Source organism: Pan troglodytes, chromosome 8, assembly GCF_028858775.2.
Source record: "Pan troglodytes isolate AG18354 chromosome 8, NHGRI_mPanTro3-v2.0_pri, whole genome shotgun sequence".
Lineage (NCBI taxonomy): Eukaryota > Metazoa > Chordata > Mammalia > Primates > Hominidae > Pan > Pan troglodytes.
Window position 1 is genome coordinate 103,423,524 of NC_072406.2, and position 17,575 is coordinate 103,441,098.

A 17,575-nucleotide genomic window follows, 5' to 3' on the forward strand; every position below is an offset into this window, starting at 1 on the left:
GTCAGGTTGGTTACAGTACTCTCTACTGGCTGTTTTGTCTGTCAGCTCCTGCAATGTTTTAGCGTGATTTTTAGCTTCCTTGCTTGGGTTATAATGTACTCCTTTAGCTCAGAGTTTGGTTTTATCCATATTCTGAATTCTACTTCTGTCATTTCAGCCATGTTGTCCTCAGCCCAGTTCTGAACGCTTGCTGGAGAGGTGATACAGTCATTTGGAGGAAAGAGGGCACTCTGGCTTTTTGAGTTTTCAGTGTTCTTGTGTTGATTCTTTCTCATCTTTGTGGGCTTATCTACCTTCAGTATTTGAGGTTGCTGTTTTTTTTTTTTTTTCCTATTTTTAAAATCTGGCTACTTTTCTGTAGTGCTGCTGTGGTTTGCTAGGGGTCTGCTCCAGTCCCTAGTGGCCTTGGATTTTTCAGTATCTGGAGGTATCACCAGTGAAGGCTACAAAGCAACAAAGATGGCAGTGTACCCCTTCCTGTGGGAGTCCCATCCCAGGGAGTTATGGACCTGTTGCCAGCCTGAATGCAGCGGTAGGAGGTAGCTGGAGACCCGAGTTGTGAGGTCTCACCCAGTCAGGAGGAACAAGATAGGGGACCTGCTTACAGAAGCAGTTTGGCCACATTTTTTATAACAGCTGTACTGTGCTAGGGGTACCCCCTCTGCCCGCAGTTGGCTTGGGTTCTCCAAGCATGAAGCTGGAACAGCTAAGTCACCCAGACAGCAAAGATGGTGGCCCACCCCTCCTTCTGGGAACTCTCTCCCAGGAGGTTTTCAAATCTCTGTCAGCCAGAAAACACCAGTGGGGGGTGGCTAGAGGCCTGGGTTGGGAGGTCCTGCCCAGTGAGGAGGAATGGATCCAGGATTCACTTAAAGAAGCAGTCTGGCCATGTTTTGGTAGAGCAGCTGTGCTGTGCTGGGGGATCCCTTCCGCCCCCGTGCGTTTGGACTCTCCAAAGCCCACAGGCTGGAACAGGAAAGATGGCAGCCACCCCTTCCCCCAGGAACTGTGTCACAGCTCCATGCAACACTGTTGTCCATGCCTGGCTGGAATTCCAAGCCAGTGTGTTGTCCTGTGAGGTGCCGTGGAAGTGAGGCCCACTGACCATCACTGCTGAGCCCCCTGGATTCAACCTCTTTCCTAGGGGTATGTATGGAGGTCTAACCTCCCTCTTTGCCTGAGTTGTAGTTACTTTTGCCAGGAAGCCCAGAGCTGGATTATGTAAAGCTCCTGGGTCTCTGTGTATGCCTGAGCGGCTGCTCTGCCAAGACTCCACATAGTTCTGTGTGTCGGACTGAAGGCCCTAGTGGAGTGGTTTCATGAGGGGTTCTCCTGACCCGGGAGTTGCAAAGATTGGTGGGGCAAGTATGGTTTCCTTGGGTCACACATTCACTCCCTGCTTCCCTGGGCAGGGGAGATTCCCTTGACTCCGTGGGGCTCCCTGGTGGGCCATCATTTTGCCTTGCTTTTCTCTGTTCTCTGTGGGTCAGGTTGTTTCCTTGATTAGTCCCAATGCAGGTACCTGGATGTTTCTATTCAAAGTGCTGTATTTACTCGCCCCTTTCATTCCTGTCTTTGAGAGCCATGCACCCTAGCTGCTTCTAGTCAGCCATCTTGGCCGCTCCCTGCTTCAATATTTATTTCTTTATGTTTTGCAGACAGTAGTTAAATTGATGACATCTTGAATTTCCTGTGCAGTAATTTTAGAGTTCAAGTTCAAGTAAATTTTAACTTAAAATCATTTTGGTATTTCTTTACTTTTAACATTACCTCTTGGGCTAAATCAGCTGTACCCTCAGGTTGCCCTCAAGTTATTTGATCTCACCTGGATTTTGCCCCGACTCTCGCAGCTGTGGTCTACCAGGCGTTCATTCACCAGTAGCAGTATTGCCAGGTTGCAACTGGGATCACCAGCAGTTTTCATAGCTCACTAGTTGTCTATGGCGAGAATTCTTAGGTGATTAGCAAGCAAGAGATGAAGGAATATAAAAGCTGCATGATTTCACAAGGTTGGAAGTCTTGTTGCATTGAACTTTCAATGAAAGAAATTTTGTATACTTGAAAGAAATGTTTATTGTGTAGATGAAATAAATATTTTAGACCTCAGGGAAAAACTTCATATATATATATGTGTGTGTGTGTATATATATGTGTGTATATATATATGTGTATATATACACACATATATGTAACAAATTAAAATGTTTAAAATGTTAAGTTACAAAGTTTCTTTTGTACCTTTCACCAGTTCCATCCCCTGCCTCCCTAGATTCAACTAGGGATGTACTAGTAACTGTTTCACTTCAAGCCAATGCCCTGCTCCATATATTGATAGGACTTGCCTCTAACATTCTTTCCATGTATAGGGAGCTGTCCCAGCTGGTTTCTGGGGGATTGCTTTACATTTATATACATTTATACTGCTGGATCAAAGTGTGATCTTCAAGGTGAGGGTTTGCTTCATCTTATGAGTGTCATTTAGAACTTGCCTACACAATGCAAGACCAGTGAAAATCGCTAGGCCAGTGATTCTCATACTTGAATGTGCACAGAAATACTGGGAATGGTATTACATTGCAGATTCTGGTTTAGTTAGTCTCAGGTGGGGTCTGAGATTCTGCATTTCTAAGTTTCCCAGGAGATGCAACTGGTCTGCAGACCACATTAGAGAAGCTTCAGGCTAGTGGTTCTCAACCCTGGTTTCATATTAGAATTATCTGGGGACTTTTAAAAAATACTGGTATCTGGGACCTATCTGTAGTGATTCGGATTTAATTGTTCTAGGATGGAGCCTCAGCATGATATATAGATATATAAGATAGATATATAAGATTTGACACTAATGTGCAAATCGGTTTGGGAACCACTGTTACAAGCTCTGCACACTTTTGCTGTGATAGATAAAGATCTTCATGTGCAGATTTTATAGTGATCTGCAGGCACCTTACTGAGCTTTTATGATGTGAATGCACCTGCTTTGTGGATACAGTCCATAGAGAAGGGATTCCTCTTCACTACTAGATTCCCAGAGATGAGGTAGAGGTCGCTATCAGAGAAGCACACCTAAGGAAAAACAAATAGTCTTTTCATTAAACAAAAACAAAAACCCAGCTATCGCTTGATATAGGAAAGAGGTTTGAAGTGATAAATGAATGCAAAGTTGGTATCTCTTGATTCATGGGGTCCTTCTGTTTTCTACATCCTTTCAGTAAGAGATCATGGGGAAAGTGTATTATATACACAACTTCAATGCTTCATGTTTTCTTCAAAGAAGTCTATATATTTACTTCTTACTATCTGTGTGTATATGTTTACCTATAAATATATGTACCTGAAAAATGTCTGTGTAGCCAGAATTCTAGTATTTATTTTTCCTTTGCTAATTATTTAGAAAAAACTTAGAGTATTTTCTATACAGTTACTTGTCCTAAAAACTAAGTGACTTAACATCTTGATGAAAGAACTGTTGTTATTCCTAAGTTCTTTCAATGCTAATGGCAGATGGATGATTTTTTTTTTATTTTAAACTTTTAATTTTTTAAAATTATTATTATACTTTAAGTTTTAGGGTACATGTGCACAATGTGCAGGTTAGTTACATATGTATACATGTGCCATGCTGGTGTGCTGCACCCATTAACTCCCCCGAATAGGAACAGCTCTGGTCTACAGCTCCCAGCGTGAGTGACGCAGAAGACGGGTGATTTCTGCATTTCCATCTGAGGTACTGGGTTCATCTCACTAGGGAGTGCCAGACAGTGGGCGCAGGACAGTGGGTGCAGCGCACCATACGCGAGCCGAAGCAGGGCTAGGCATTGCCTCACTCGGGAAGCGCGAGGGGTCAGGGAGTTCCCTTTCCTGGTCAAGGAAAGGGGTGACAGACGGCACCTGGAAAAGCAGATGGATGATTCTATTGGCTCTAAAATCATAGGCTTTAGTTCAGTTCAAATGTTGTTTTATTATTATTACAAGGAAGACCCTAGAAGCAGAAAATACAATTTTATGTATATTAAAATTATGCTAATTGAAATTTCTTAGGAACAATAAACTTTAAAACCAGTGGATTAAAATTAAATATAATTTTGCTGCTAAGAAATTGGAATCTTCTCCCTTATGTACCCACTATTTCATTATAAAGTAGACTTTGATTTTATTTCCTTAATGTTATCTTGTCTACTTCATGGCCATCACCTTCATTTGGATTCTCATTCACGTTAATTTCCTCACTGACCCTCACTGCCTCCCCTCTTGCCCCTTAGGAATCTTCTGCCAGAGTCCTCTGTTATGGAGGTAGTAGGTCTTTGGCTCCTTGTCTGAGAAAAAAGTCCAGATCTACAGAGTGTCATTTGGAGCCTGCTGACCTCCCCAACCTTTTTTCCACCCTTGTCACTTGTTATTTCCCTAGATAGCAGTTTATTCATTCCTTAGCTGAGATGGAGCATCAGGAAAGAAATATTGGAGGCTTGAAGAGAAAGGTAAAGAGGCATACAGAGTGGTTTGGGAGAAAGGGAGAGTAGATAGCACTAGGGAAATGAAGTGTGATTGCTGGGCAGCATCTAAGGTCTACTGAGATAGGTGATTATGGATTTAAAGTAAGATTAGCTAGCATGTGGCTGCAGGAATACAGGTGTGGAGAAGGTGGAGTCTTGCATTCTGCCAGGGCTGACTAAGACATTCCACTTCTCATCTGTGCTTTTGCATAATGGCCATGGCCTCCATCTGAAACACATTCCTTCTCTTCTTTGCCTGGCAAAATCTTCTTTTACAACCCTGATTGATAATTTTCTCCTTTTTCCAGACATCTTCTCTTGACCCTCATGATTCTTGGTCATCTCCCTGTGTTCTGTCCCCATTTTTCCATGCCATGAAAGGTATCTGTTCATACCTATCTCCACTAGACAGTGCACTCAGCAAAGGCAGGGAGGTGATGTTTTGAAATCCCAGTTTACAACATGGTGCCTGGTACATAGTAGACACCCATAATAATATATGCTAGATAAATGAATATAAGATTTCTCTGTAAAGTATTGAGAATCTACACTTGCTGTTTGAGGTTCAAGATGAATTCTTCTTAGTAATATATGACATAAAAATTGTATTGCTTTAATTTCTATTCTGATATACCCTTACCAAATATCCAAGCTGATAAGATCTTTCCATATATACATACATATCTACATGAAAATGGAAGAAAGTTAAAAAGACCAAAGAATATACATAAATATTAAAATCTAGGATAACACACTTCATAGAGCCCTGCATAATGCATGGGGTTTATCTGTTCTTTTTCACTTAGGCCTTCTTGCCTGGTAGGAAACAGTTAAAATCCTAAGAAGCATCTGAGCCAGTATTGAGCACATTAATATTTTCATATTGAACACGTCTATATTTTCAAGTTGCACTGAGGTTATGAGTATAAAAATGTAGTTTTGAGAGGTTTTCCTCAACCATGTGGAAACATATGGAGATTTTAACTGCTGAAACAATTTCAAATAGTTTACAAATCAATAAAAGCCAGACAGAAATTAAAGTGTACCTTTTTTCCTGAGGTTAAGATCTTAGTTTGTTTGTGCTGCTACAACAAAGCACCACAAACTGTGTGGTTTATATACAATAGAAATTTATTTCTCACTGTTTTTAAGGTTGGAAAAACCAACATCAAGGCATGGGCAGATTGGTCTCTGGTGAGGACCCACTTCCTGGTTTCCAGGTGGCACCTGATCCCTGTGACCTCACATAGTGGAAGGGACTCGCTGGCTTTCTGACATCTCTTTTATAAGGGCACTAACCCCAATCATGTTCTCATGATCCAGTCACCTTCCAAAGGTCTGACCTCTTAATCCCATCACCTTGGGGGTTAAGATTTCAACATATGAATTTTGGGGGAATTCAAACATTCAGACCACAGCAGTAAGTGATTTCACATTTTTCCTTAGGAGTGAGGAGACTTGAGTTCTGGTTGTGATGTGTCGCTAAAGGTCTGTGGTGTCAGATAATCTGCCCCACCTCTCTAAGCTTTAGTTTCCCCATGTATAAAACATGAGATTTGGTCTAAATTATTACCAAGGTCATTTTGAATCATCTGTGATTCTGGAAAGTTATGAAACACAGCCTGTAACCATGGTGAGGAAAGTTGATTGGTGGCTCCAGAAATAGACTTATTTTCTCCTTCTGTGTAACATTGATGCTCTCCCATTGAATCATTCTCTGGATGTTGCCTAAATAAACCAATTTCTTGATTTTTTTCCCCTTAATGCTAAGTGCTCAAAAGTGAATGAAAGATTGTCTTAAATACCAAACAAATGAGCTGTTGCTTCAAATGTAGATCTGGATTATTGTGCTGGTTTTCATTCCTGTTATAGGTATTCAAAAAGCAGAAGGTTGTGATGTGGTAAATTTAGAAACTATTTCACATCAGTTCCTGCTGTCTTTTGTGTTTGTGTGAGAACCCTATTCAAAATATATCTTATTTATTCTTCCCTTAAAATATGCTTCACTTCATTTTTGCCTTTCTGCTGGCAACGAGTCCAGATCTATAAATACTTACAGGTTTTGTCAAAATCCTTACGCTGACAGTTACAGTAGTTCTCCCTAATCCACAGGCAACATATTCCAAGGCCCCTAGTGGGTGCCTGATACCATGGATAATACTGAACCCTATGTATGCTATATTTTGTTCCTGTGTATACATACATATGATAAAGTTTAATTTACAAATTAGGCACAGTAAAAGATTAACAACAACAACAACTAATAAAATAGAACTGGTATAACAATATGCAAGCATCACTACTCTTGTGCTTTGGGGCCATTAAGTAAAATAAGGGTTAGTTGAACACAAGCACTGTGATGCTGTGACAGTCAATCTGATAACTGAGACAGCTACTAAGTGACTAAGAATGGTGGCACAGACAGCATGGGTACACTGGACAAAGGGATGATTCACCACAGAGAGGGACCACATGAGATATCACACTACTCAGATGGCACACAATTTAAAACTTATGAATTGTTTATTTCTGGAACTTTCCATTTAATATTTTTGGACTGAAGTTGACCATGAGTAACTGAAACCACAGAAAGCAAAACCCAGATAAGGAGTACTGCACTTTTTCCTACTAACACGTAGGTAATCTAGTCAGACACAATTGTGTTTTACCCCATAAGCTTTTTGGTTTCTTGGTGTGTGTTATCATAAGCTTGTCCTCAGTACAGTGATGTCCTATGTAGCCCTCTGAGAATCACTCTGATTGCAAGATCTTTGGCCATGCTTGTTTGGGATTGTCCCCTGTCCAGAACACTCCACCCAAAATGAGACATTTTGACCTAGTTGGGACAAGTACAAGGCTGGTAGGCAAAGTCTCACTGTCTGTGAGCATTCATGTTGGATCCAGCCCTTTGAAGTAGAGAATCAGCTCATTAAGTGAATATTTTAAATGCTTAAAGGAATAACAGAAATTTAATTTTCACTCTCTCTCCTGTAGTAATCTTTATCCAAAGTATCACATCACTGGTGAGCTGTGAGATTAGACAAGTTATTTACCCTCTCTGAGCCTCAGGTTCCTCCTCTATAAAGTTTGGATTTTATTTCTAATGTGATTTTGGCTCCAAAATTATTTTTTTTCTTTATAGTTTTGTCATCCTTTTTCCAGCCTTAAACTGGCTGAAGGCAATTAGTAGTCTTAAACTTAAGCAAGTCTCACTCATTTCTGATAGTACTTCCTTAAACAAAAATGGTTCAGTTTTCCACCCCAGAGGAATTTGTGGAATTTTTTTAAAAAAGCATTTATGACTATTTTAGTTTATTTTTCTATACATTTGAGACAAGATTAACTCAACAACTCAAGGTGTTTTGCTCGTATACCTGGATAATAGTCTAAAAATGAAGCATTCTTATTTTCATAAAAACAATAATTAAATACATTGCTGTGAGTCTTCATTAATAAGAACTAAGCTAGTCAGATGCTATTGACCACAGCCATGGGAAAATATTAAGAAAGTAATTCTTTGGTATTTATCCATCTTGCTCATCATCAATTAAGAATCTTTACTCTAATTAGCATTTTCAAACTGTTGAAAGTAAAAATAACCCCATGGAAAGATAAGTTCATTTATTTATTCAAGAAATACCTACTGAGTACCAACCAGATAGTCTTTGGAATATCAATAAACAAAACAATGATTCTTGATCTAATGGAGTCTGTTTTCTATCAGGAAACGGCATACAATAAAACAGGCATAGTAAACATTTATTATATGGTTTGTTATAAGGTGGTAAGAGCAGTGGTGGAAAAATTTTAAAATAGAGCAGAGAAAGGAGAAATCAAAAGTGGGTAGGAAGAAGGGAGCTGGGTTGTAGTATAAATACCATGGTCAGGAAAGGAGATGTGGCAGGCAGAGTGACCCCTAAAAGTCCATACCCTAATCCTTGGGACCTGTAAATATTTAGGTTAAATGACATGGCAAAAGGGACTTTCCAGCCCTAATTATGGTTACAAATATTAAAATATAGAGGTTAACCTGGATTATCTGTGTGGCCCAATCTAATCAATAAGCCCTTGAAAGTCGAGAAATTATACTGGCTAGAGTTGGAGAGTTGTGGCAACAGTTGGAATGATCCAAAATGTGAGACAGACTCCATCCACCCATGCTGAGAGTGCATGGCAAACGCAAGAAGGAAGGCATGTAGCCTTGAAGAGCAAAGAACGGCCTCCAATGAAATGGGGCATCAGTCCTGCAGCTGCAAGAAACTGAATCCAGCCAAAGACCCAAAGGAGCTTGGAAGGAGATCCATCCCTAGAGCCTCCAAAAGGAATACATCCCTGCTGTCACTTTGATTCTGGCCTTGTGAGACTAAGTAGAGGACCCAGCTCAGCCAAATTGTACTTAGACTTCTAACCTACACAACTGTGAGATGCTAAGTGGGTATTGTTTTTAAGCTACTTCATTAGTGGTAATTTGTCATGGCAGCAATAGAAAACTAAAAGGGATGGCGGGTGGGACATTAAGCTGATAGTGGAGTAAGAATGTGTTCTAGACAGAGAGAACAGTGACAGCCAAGTCCTAAGGGGAGGTACACCTGCGTGTTTGAGGGGTGGCGAGGGGTAGTTGGAGGGGAGAGAGCAGGGGGATGAGTAGGAGATAGGGTCAGAAAGGCCCTCCACCCTGGATGGAGGGTGGAGACCATGAAGGGCTTTGGCTTTTGTTCCAAGTGAGCTAGGGAGTCATTGCAGCATTTTGATCACAGAAGCAATATAATTTGATGTAATTTTTTAAAGGATCATGCTTAAACTGGCTGAAGGCTGCTCAGAAAATAGACTCTAGTAGACTGTAAAGAGGAAGGGGAGAAGCAGGAAAACCAATTAGGAAGTGATAGCAGGAATCCTAATATGAGAGGGTGATGGCTTAGACCAGCAGTAGTGGAGATGGTGATAAGTGATCAGATTCTAGATATGTGTTAAAGACAAAGTCCATTTCTTTGTGACTTAGATTTGGGAAGTAAGAGAGAGAGGAGTTTAGGATGATTCCTTGGGTTCAGGCCTGAATAGCTAGAAAAATGGAGTTGTTATCAACCAAGATGCAGAAAACTTTGGGTGGAGAGATCTGTGGTGGAGGGAGAATTGGAGGTCAGCTTGGACATACTGAGTGTGACATGTCTGTTAAACATCCAGTTAAAGATGCAGAGTGTGGTAGGCAGAATAATGGCCTCTAAAGATGTTCATCCTAATCCCCAGAAAACGTGAATATGTCACTTTAGGGAGCCAGAGGGACATTGCACATGTGATGGTTAAGATAACAACTTTGAGATGGAGAGATGATCCTAGATTATCTGGTGGGCCCAACCTAGTCACAGAAGTCCTTAGAAGTAGAGTATCTTTCCCATGGTGGTCAGAGGCTGAGGTGACTACGGGAGAATGGCCAGAGAGATGTGACGTTGCTGGATTTGAAGATGGAGGAAGGGGGCCACTGGCCAAGGAATGTGGGTGGCTGCTAGAAGGTGGAAATGGCAAGGAAACAAATTCTCCCCTATAACCTCAAGAAGGGAACACAACCCTGCAAACCCTGGATTTTTGCCCAGGGAGATGGATATCTGACCTGCAGAGCTATAAGATAATACATTTGTGTTGTTTTCAGCCACTAAGTTTGTCATAATTTGTTATCACAGCAATATAAAATGAATACACAGAGTAAGCAGTGGATATGAGTCTGGAGGTGAGGAGAAAAAGGTCTCGAATTCAAAAGCATAGAGATGGTTTAAAGCCACAGACTGAATGAGATCACCAAGAGCATAAGTAGAGATAGAGAAGACAAGAGGATCAAGGTGGGGGTCAAGAGAACTTGTATTGTCTTCATTTTTAAAAAAGACAGTATTAAGGATGTGTTTGTGTGCTAATGAGAGCTGTCCCTCAGAGACCAAAAGTTGATGATATAAGGGAAAGAAAAGAGTGTCTGGGGTGTTATCCTCAAGTAGGGCAATAAAGATGAGATGCAGACCATGTGTGGGGGCATTTGTGATTCACTATGGTGAAAGCAGAGAGTATAGGGGGAGTAGATGTGGTGAGAGTGTGTGTGAGTTCTCTTCTGATGACTCAGTTTTCTCAGTGGAATAGGAAGCAGCTGAGAGTGAGGATGGGGAAGGTGGTTTGAGGGTTTAAGAGAGAGAAAAGATGAGAAATAGTCCATCGGGAAATTGGGAGATTAGTAGAAGAGGGTCACATAGATTGCCTGCAGCATTAAAGGCCCACTTAAAGTTTGTGGTTATGAATTTAAAGGAGTAAATGCCACCATACACCGTTGAAAAAAGTGCCTCTGAACATTAGCTATCACCTCCTTAAAAAAAAAAAAGTCAAATATGAAAAGAAAATTTAGGGTGGAATTAGAAAGGAAAAGCCCAATATTGTTATCCTTTCTATCCATTGTCTAGACTCCTAGAAGATCGCTTGCCTTAGAGGGTTAATAATATCCTTAAATAATTGAATATAAATCATATGTATATATATGCATATATATATGCATGCGTATATATATATATATAGAGAGAGAGAGAGACGCAGGGTCTCTGTCACTCAGACGGGAGTGCAGTGGTGCAGTCACGGCTCACTGCAGCCTTGGCCTCCTGGCCTCAAGTAATCCTCCACCTCATTTTTTAATTTTTTTGTAGAGATGAGGTTCTCACTGTGTTACCCAGGCTAGTCTCGAACTCCTGGGCTCAAGCAATCCTCCTGCTTTGGCCTCCCAAAGTGTTGGGATTACAGGCATGAGCCACCATGCCTGGCCTAAATCATATTTTTTTAATGAAATTTAAATGCTATCTTAGACTGGTTCTTTAAAGTAGCAGAGCCTAGACAGGGGCTTAGGGGCAATTAGTTTATTTTGAGGAATAATCCCAAAGAACAGCATTTGAGACTGGTAAGAGTTAATAGGGAACAAAGGAAACCCAATCCAAGGTTTGTTCATCAACTTGGTCACTATTGTGGGCAACTGGGACCTGTTCCCACAGGACACCCTCCAAGAATGTGCCTTAAAATTGGCTACTAGATAAAATTGGGGTGGGTGATATTCATTATTTGTCCACTTTCTCGCATCCCCTGCTGGTCAAGTGTTGCCCCATGGCGTGTTAAGTCTATCATGGGACTGCACATTTGTCAGAATGGCTCACTGGTTTCCTACAGATATTCCACATGGTGGCAGAGAAGGCCCAGAGTGGAAAGCACATGTGACGGTGCAGCTGAAGTGACATTCTGTCAGCAAGGGCTAGAATGTCAGTGCCAAGAGAAGTGATGTGAGGCAAAGATGTCCAATGCAGAAATGTGCTAATTACAAAAGTATCTCCTAAAATTTTGGCCAATAAACCATAATCAGACCCTAATTTCAGTTTACAAAGTTCAAATGTTTATATATTAGACTTTCTAAGCAAGAAACCTGTGCATGCACATTGAAACACCCAAGCCCCACAGTATCATTGAAGCACAAAGCAGAGCTTTATGTCCCTTCTCACCCCAGGGCTTTTGCACTTGCTAAGCCTTCTTGTTCCTTTATTCTCCCAGATCTTTCCATGGCTTCACAGTCATGCAGGTTTCAGCAGAAATGTTGTATCTTCAGAGAAAGTTTCCTTACTACCTTGACAAAATATCCCACCCCATCCCCCACCTCTGACCCACACTTGCCCAGCTCCTTTCCATTACACTGATGTGTTTTTCCATATTTCAGAGGGTGACAAATGCTATTTGTGTATTTCTTGTTGGTCCCCCTCACAGACTCTATGAGGGCAGCTTGACAATAGTATCCCCAGCACTGCATGGAAGGAGCCTTGTCTATACTTGTTGAATACCTGGTTATCATAATTCATCTTCTTTGTTTACTCTTTCCCTGTCATCTGGTTTCATCCCAGCCAGTGAAATCACTTACTAGGTGAGGAACTGATGAAGTACTGGGAATTCACTGGTGGACGAGATATAATCCCCACCTCAAGTCTCACAGTCTGTCAAGGAGCCTCCAGATTCTTTTTATCCTGTGCATGATGTGGAACCATTCAAATCTCTTTTTAAACAACAACAACAAAAAAAAATGATGTGGTTTTTATATTAGACGTGGACAAGTGAGCCAGTTAATGGCATGTCCTGGTTGTCTAAAGCTGAGTGACAAACTACTCCAAAACTTAACGATTTCAAACAACAGTAATCATTTATCTCTCACAGTTTCTGTGAGTCAGGAATTTGGAGTCTGGTCAGCAGCGTAGCCTGTCTCCATTCCGCTTGGCATCAGCAGGGGAGGCTCGAAGTATGGGGAAATCGTCTGAAGGCTCGCGAGCTGACTGTCATGTCCTGGGTCTGGTCTGAGACTCCTGGGCTCCTCGGGCATGTCCCTCTCTCTATGTGACTGCTCCGTGATGTATTATTTTCTGAGGATGGCTGCACAGACGTATATCTTTGGAAAATAAAATCTCCACGGGCAGTATTATCACAACTGCTGATGTTTATTGAGGATGAGGGCTTCCTGTGGTCCAGGCATTGTGCTAAGTGTTCTCCGTGTATTATATTATCTAACCCCTGATGAGTGGGATTTGTAAGGTAGCCTTTTGTACAGTGAAGCAATGGGGACTCACCGAAGTTAAATGACTGGTGTGAGCTCACAAAGAACTTTTGAATTTACTGGGGAAAGGGCTAATGGTGGTAGAGAGTGCGTGGGAGCCTTGCTTCCAGTGGGAAAATGGGTTTCTTTACTGACTCCTCTGTCAACCGGTACTGGACATCATCCTCTCCCACCATATTCCCCTTTTTCCTTCCTATTTTCAGTACATTTTCATTTTGTTATATTAAATTTCAATTATATTTTACCTGTGCCCTTTTCCATTGTGAACAGAAATCATTTTTGTCATGTATTGAGTCCAGATTGATCTAGAAACATAAGTATCATGAAAAGATATCTAAACTGGTTACAAAAAACTTTCTGGATCCTAAACTATAGGTATGTTGGAAACTTTTATATGAAAAAAATGACACATTTTCTTTTACCAGTGAATCCCAAACTTTTTGCATTCGGAGTACTCTGAGAATCACTTGGGTCAGTGATTTTCAAAGGAGAGTCCTCATCCTGATAGGGAGGGAACAAGTGTACTTTGTAAATGTTCCCCTCCCCACCACATCTTTCTTCCTGCCTTGAGAATGACCTGCCTGCCCCACCCAGAAAGGCAGTAGCCCTGGAATCCAGTGCATTTTAAATCTCAGTATTGAGGATCTCTTAGATTCTGTTACTTAATATGCGTTTAATGAATGAATCCCATAAATGTAACATCTCCCAAACTGCTCATGCTTCTGTGGTTTCCCCCTGAACCGTGGCATCCAGTTATTAGAAATTAGAAACATATTTAGTTTTAGGGCCCCTCCCAAGTACCTACAAGAGATAGTACTTTTTTTTGTTTGTTTCAGCCTCATAACACTTATTTAAAAACAGACGTTCCAAGGAAATAGAAACAAGATTTTCTTTGTCTGGATTCATTTTGCCATTTAGGAAAGAGTTCTCCTGGTTCTCAAGATGTTTCATTCATTCAATAAATATTGATTATCTACTAAGTGCCAGACATTGGGGAAGTGAATCCACATCAGTGAACAAAACAGACAAAAAATACATGCCCTCACAGAGCTTACATTCTAATGGGTAGAGATAAATATATAACATTTTTACTTTTCAGGCAATGAGAAATACTGTGGAGAAAAGTAAACCCAGAGAAGGGGAAGAGAAGTGTCAGATCACGTCATTTTATGTAATTGTGTTTCCTTGGATTTCCGTCTTCTCTAAATTGAACGCACAGTCCTTACAGTGGCCCAGAAGAACCTGCGAGACCCATCCTGTCTCCCTGACCTCAGTCCCATCTGCTCATTCTCAACCACACTGGCCCCCTTGCTGGGGGAACCTTGGACATCAGCATCGTTCCTGCTTAGGACACTTTCCTTTCTCTCTGTGTAGTCACTCATCCTTTTGATAACTATAAGACCAACTTCCTTACCTGTTTTGTGGTCTTTACCCAGATGCCATCTTCTCAGTAATGCCTTTGCTGACACCTTGTTTTAAATTTCGGTCACCCTCCTTACCTACCCCTAGGACCCCTACTCTCCTGGAGGTCACCCCAAACCACTATTTCAGCATGACCATTGGCAAAGCAGCATCACTGGCTTTCTCTCTAGAAGGCAGACCTGCCTACGGGCTGCAGAGTTGAAGCTTGTCTCTGTCCTTCCATCTTCTTGGGAGTTTTCTGTAAAGGCCCTGATTAGTGGCAGCACCACGGGAATCTCCCTGGCCTATTCAGTAGCATTGATTCAATCCTGAGTTTAATTAGCAGCAATTGCCAGGATGACATTTTGGCCTTGTTATACCACGGGGCAGTACCTCTTAAGGATTGGATGTAGTTTTGTGCAATGAAGAGCCCTTCTTCAGATGGGTTATTTCTACCCCATGGTCTTTGGCTGAGTGTGTTTCGTATTAGTCTTCTTCCTTTTCTTGCCAGGCCATTCTTGTTCTTCTCCTCTCTCAGATGTTCTTCTCTTTCATCACCCTCTGTGATTGCCTCATCTGAGTTCTTAGCTTTCAGTTTCACTGGCCATGCTGACCTTTTATGTATTTATTGTTTTTGTTCAGAAACTGAAACTGCATCACATACATGCTGGTTTGTATCTGTCTCTCCCATTTTATTAAAAGCCTAGTTTTTTCTTCTGTGTCTCTACCACTTTCTGGGTCTTACAGCATTCAAGGGATCATCCCTGCTTCCACAAGCAAAGTTCCAGAGTCTGTGAATTTTATGACATAATAAACAAGTAGAAAATGTACTTGTCACAGGTTGGGTTCCCTGGGAAGCTGACTCTCAGGTGTAGTTTTGTATGCAGGATGTTTATTAGGGAATGCCCTTTGAAGGGTGGGAAGGCAGCAAGGGGGGCAGAAAAGGAGTTGAGCTGTAGAGCCAGCATGGCAGGAGCTCTGGAACTAGAATGACTCCTCAGAGTTGTCTTGACTTGGGCCAAGATGGCCAGGCCTTTATATTCCAGCATCCCTCAGTCCTTGCATCCTTGGGAAAGTGACCTTGGGCAAGGAGGATCTTTGCAGCTGAGGACATGCCTGCAAGAGGCCAACAACATCCCCATCAAGTGCAGCCCAAAGGCTTCTCTGAAGAGGGATCTGATCTCTGCTTCCCAGCATCTTCCACATTAATGTACGTGAAATTCAGCCACGGCTCCAAAATATGATGCAGTATTTTAGTTAAGAAGTAACATTCAAGGCTAGTTTTAGTTTAATACTGAAATTTGATTGAGTTCATTGAAATCCTAGGATGTTAGAGTCCAAAGAGGCCATAAAAATCCTTTATGCAACTCTCTTGTTTGACAGATAGGGAAGTGGAGTAAATAAACAAAGGAGAATAAATTTTAGTGTGGTTTCCCCAGAAACAGAAACAGACCCCAAGACAAGAATTTGAGAGTAAGTGGTTTAGTTGAGAGGTTCTCCCAAGAAATATCAACAGGAAAGTAGAGAAGTGGGACAGGGAGGAAAAAGAAAGCAATAAAGGGTATAGTTTCAAGAGAATTACTGCTGTGGGCAACTGGAGCTCAATCCGTTTAAGGAACTCTAGGAACTAGTCTACACGCTTCAGGCTATCCTACCCAAAGGACAGGGAAATTGGGTTACTTGCCCATCAACTATCCATCCTCCTTGACTGAGGGCTGTTTCCTGGAGATGCTAACTTCCCTGCATTTTTGCCTCACTCTGGGAGAGGGCCCAGCCTGCTCCCAGAGCCAGAATAAAAGCCACAGTTGTTCAAGAAGGCTGCCTTCAGCATGTAGAGATGAGCATGGAGGAGATAAGAGGGAGGAGGAGACAGTGACAGTGTCTGCTATAGGGGATTGCCTGAAACTGAACCAGAACTCTGGTATCCTGACTACTGACCAGGGTTCTTTATGCTGATTATTAATATCTTCCTACTCAGTGCCCAAAATTGTTCAACTAATCTAGTTAAGAGAGAGTGAGGGTATAGAAAGAACAGGGGATGTAGCCCCTTTCTGGGAAGTGCACATATATGTTTGAAAGAAGAAGAGAAGATTTTATAAGCATTAATATCAACAGGTATGGATGAGATTGCATTGAAAGCTGTGCATTGCATTTGTCATTGTTGAGGTGCTGCTATAAGGGGCTGTGCCAGAAGGGAAGGTGCTGTTTGTTTTGTTTTGTTTTTAAGATATTGAGTCTTGAACACAGTCTCAGTGGGAAATTTGAACATAATTGGCAGAGGCTGAGAGGCAGGATTGTGTACTGGTGAAGAGTTGGGGGCCTTTCTAGTGGGCAATCTAGTTTATCCTATATTCATCACTTCGTGGTCATTGGACAGTGGGCAAATTAAGCTTTGGTTTCTTTCTGTATACGGTGGGGCCAATTATAGAACCCAATTCATAAGGGTGTTGAGAGCATTCAATGAAGTAATTGATGTAAAAATATTAACCTAGAGCTTGCTGTGTAGGAGGTTGATAACATTAGCTGTGTTCGTGATTACTGTTGACAGAGGGAAGTGGAAAGGGAGGGTCAGGTGGGAGAATGGTCAGAGCTTGGGCAAGCACAAGATTCAAGAGGCAAATGGAAAAATAGTGCGAAGTGGAACTCCTGAGACACCAGGGAGGTGATGGGGAAAGTTTTATAAAAGTGAGAAGAGCTGCCCACTTAGACCACATTTTCATGGGAGCTGTCTTAGTTTGTTTTCTGTTGCTACAGCTGAATACCTGAGACTGGGCAATTTATAAAGGAAAGAAATGTATTGCTTACATATCTGGAGGCTGGGACATCCAAGGGTGAGGTATCTGGTGAGGGCCTTCTTGCCGGTGGAGACCCTCTGCAACGTTCTGAGCTGGGCATCACATGGTGAGGGGCTGAGTGTGTCAGCTCAGGTCTCTCTTCATGTAAAGCCACCAGTCCTATCATGGTCCCCCCAGTGACATTACTAATCTTAATTACCTCCCAAAGCCCCACCTCTAAATGCCATCAACGTATGAATTTGAAGATTAAGTTATCAGCACATGAAATTTGGGGAACTCATTCAAAT

The 17,575-nt window shown here is 41.6% G+C and overlaps 1 protein-coding gene across 9 annotated transcripts in view; it reads left to right on the plus strand.

The window, feature by feature from the left end:
* Positions 1–17,575, plus strand: part of PCGF5 (polycomb group ring finger 5) — a 122,102-nt gene that overhangs the window by 22,068 nt on the left and 82,459 nt on the right. The window contains exon 1 of one of the 9 annotated variants that reach the window (XM_016918839.4): positions 15,327–15,703. The exons of the other annotated variants lie outside the window; for them this stretch is intronic. The gene's annotated coding sequence lies outside the window, so the exon portion shown is untranslated. Of the gene's footprint in view, positions 1–15,326; positions 15,704–17,575 lie in introns of those variants that run through there. 9 annotated transcript variants of the gene reach the window in all.